The following is a 3,162-nucleotide window of genomic DNA, read 5'->3' on the forward strand; positions in this document are numbered from 1 at the left end:
GTTGGGCGAAGGGAGTTGAATCGGATTTGGGGGTAATTTTGGGTGTGGGGGGAGGATTTTCGCGCGGTGGTCGGGGGTGTCGGATTTCGGGTTCTGGCAGACCCTTGAGGTTCGAACACTGGGGTGCGCGCGGAGATTTCACCTCCTACCTACCTGCACCCCTCCGCCTCGCTAAGATCTAAGCTAAGGAAAGAACAGCACAAGAAACACGGGATTTATACTGGTTCGGGCCACCGTTGTGGTGTAATACCCTACTCCAGTGTGTGGTGTGGTGGATTGCCTCTTGGGCTGATGATGATGAACAATACAAGGAAGAACAGCCTCACGAGGGTCTGTTCTTGGCTGGGGGGGACGAACTGCTAGGAGAAGTTCGGTCACCTTTCTCTCTCTCTCTGATTTCATCGCCCCGGCCAAGAACAGACCCTTGCGAGGTTGTTCTTCCTTGTATTGTTCGTCATCATCAGCCCAAGAGGCAATCCACACACCACAAAATGGAGTAGGGTATTACACCACAATGGTGGACCGAACCAGTATAAACCCTGTGTCCCTCATGTTGTTCTTTTCATAGCTTTGATCCTAGCTTGGCGGAGGGGTGCAGGTAGGTAAGAGGTGAAATCTCCGCGCGCACCCTAGTGTTCGAACCTCAAGGGTCTAGCGGAACCCGAAATCCAACATTTGGCGCGCCAGGTAGGGGTGCGCCGGAATTCGTCTTCCACCGCCCCGCTCTCCTCCGACCATCACGCTCATGTGTGACGCACATCGGGCCCGCGCGGAGCGCCGAGCCGCCCTCGCTTCCCGCGTCGCCCAGACAGCCCCTGTCAGCGGGCGTCCTCGCCGTTCCCCGTCACCTGCCGTCAATGCCGCCACCGGCCCGGCGGGGGACGAGCAGCAAGCATCGTCTCAGCATCCATCCGTGTGCCAAGACGGCCGCACGGCAACTCCCACGCTCGCCCCAGCTGGATCTTCGTCCCGCGCGCTCCGCGCACCCATGGAGGCTCGGGCTGCACTCGATGACGTCTATGAAGAATGGCTCGGCCGCATCGTCGAGCTCGTCCGCGCTGCAGGGGGTTCTTCCACGTCGTCCATTCCACCGCACCCTGCCCCGCGCGGGCGACGAGGCTCCGGCGGCGCCCCAGCTGCCTCCTCCCCAAGAAGACGCCATGGCTCCAAGGCGCGTGGCCCCTGGGCGGAACCCGCTCCGTCAGGTGCCAGCGCGGCAAGAGCAGAGCTGCCAAGAAGTCCCTCGCCCGCCAGAAGCCGCCCAGGCGCTCCCTGCTCCAGCACGTCGCGATCATCCTCCTGCTCCGGCGCGTGAGGACATGCAAGACCAGGATCTCCATCACCGAAGGCGTCCCGTGGCCACAACAGGCTGCCGCGCCTCCACCACCGAGCTGTGCAGTGTCGCGTGGCCAGGCAAATTCAAGCCAGACCTGCCTCCTCGCTACGACGGCACGGCATACCCTGCGGAGTTCCTCCAGCTCTACAAGCTGGGCATCGAAGCTGCCAACGGAGACGAGAAGGTCATGGCGAACTGGTTTCCCATGGCGCTCAAGGACGGGGCCCGCACCTGGCTCCTGAACCTGGCTCCAGGCACAATCTCCTCCTGGGAAGAGATGCGTACCCGCTTCATCGCCAACTTCCAAGGTACTCGCGACTGGCCACCCGCCGTGAGCGACATGCGCCGCATCAAGCAACAAACCGGGGAGACCCTGCAGAAGTACATCCAGCGCTTCAACAACGCACGCCTCAAGATTCCCAAGGTGATTGAAGAGGCCATCATCTCAGCCTTCTCCGATGGCGTGCGTGACGTCAAGATGAAGGAGGAGCTGGCGATGCATGAAGACCTGTGCACTTCTTTGGAGCTGTTCAACTTGGTGAACAAGTGCGCCAGGGCTGAGGAAGGGCGTCTCTCCCTCCTTGAGCTGCCTGCCGCATACCCAAAAGAGAAGAAGCTCAAGGCCAAGGAAGCGAAGCGCAAGGGGGCTGCCGTGCTCGCGGCAGAACCAGACACCAAGCAGGGCAGAGATCAGCCCGAACCTCCCAAGGGTAGCCGGTACTACGTGTACCACGACCTCCACACCCACAACACCAGCGAATGCTAAGAACTCCGAGCCGTGCGTGCAGGAAGGATCGGCCATAGCCCTGACCGTGGTGACCGGGGATACGGCCGAGGAGGAGGAAGGAACGCAAGGCGCTGGGAAGACCGTGACCCGCGCCAGTGGTGGCGCGACCAACCTCGTGAGGATCGCTGGCAAGACCCACCTCGCGAGGGAGGCTGGAGAGATCAGCCTCGCGAGGATCGCCCGCAAGGCAACGCAGGCCTCCCACCGCTGCCGCCGCAGCCAGGGAGAAATGAGGACCGCCACCAGGACGAGGAGGCTGGGGGCTTCCAGGAGCCGCGAGCGATCGCCTGCATCCTGGGCGGAGCTTAGGCCCCAGCCTCTCAGCGCATCTTCAAGCAGTTCGCCTGCGAAGTGAATGCATCCCTCCCCAGGCTCGAAGCCACGCGCCCTCTCAGTTGGTCGGCGTGTGCCATCACATTCAGCTCAGCAGATCAACTCAAGTGTGCGGCTACGGCCGGAGTCCTCCCGATGCTTTGTTCCCCAATCATCAGCAACGTGGTGGTCACCAAGACCCTCACCGATGGCGGGGCAGGGCTCAACGTCCTGTCCGTAGAGACATTCAACAACCTCCAAGTGCCCTACAGCCAGCTTCAGCCAACCAAGCCCTTCTCCGGTATCACCGACGAATCCACGGTCGCGATCGGGCAGGTTCGCCTCCCCGTCACCTTCGGGGCACGCGACAACTACCGCACCGAGCTCATCGACTTCGCCGTCGCTCACATCCCCCTGCCGTACAACGCCATCCTCGGGTACCCGGCGTTGGCCAAGTTCGTGGTCGTGACTCACCACGGCTACAACATCCTCAAGATGCCAGGAAGCGGCGAAGTCATCACGGTGCCCTGTGAAGAGAAGGACGCAGTGTGTTCCCTGGAGCGAGACTTTCAGGCTGCATCACTAGAAGACCCGGATCGCAGAAGCAGGAGGCTTCCCGAGGCCGCCCCAAGAAGAAGAAGACATCGTCCGGCCTGGCCCCTCTGGAGGTAGGCCCCTCTGGGCCCGTGCCTGCCCAGGGGGAACCTCCTTCCATCGCATAGGAAAG

This window comes from Triticum aestivum, chromosome 1A, assembly GCF_018294505.1.
Source record: "Triticum aestivum cultivar Chinese Spring chromosome 1A, IWGSC CS RefSeq v2.1, whole genome shotgun sequence".
Classification (NCBI taxonomy): domain Eukaryota; kingdom Viridiplantae; phylum Streptophyta; class Magnoliopsida; order Poales; family Poaceae; genus Triticum; species Triticum aestivum.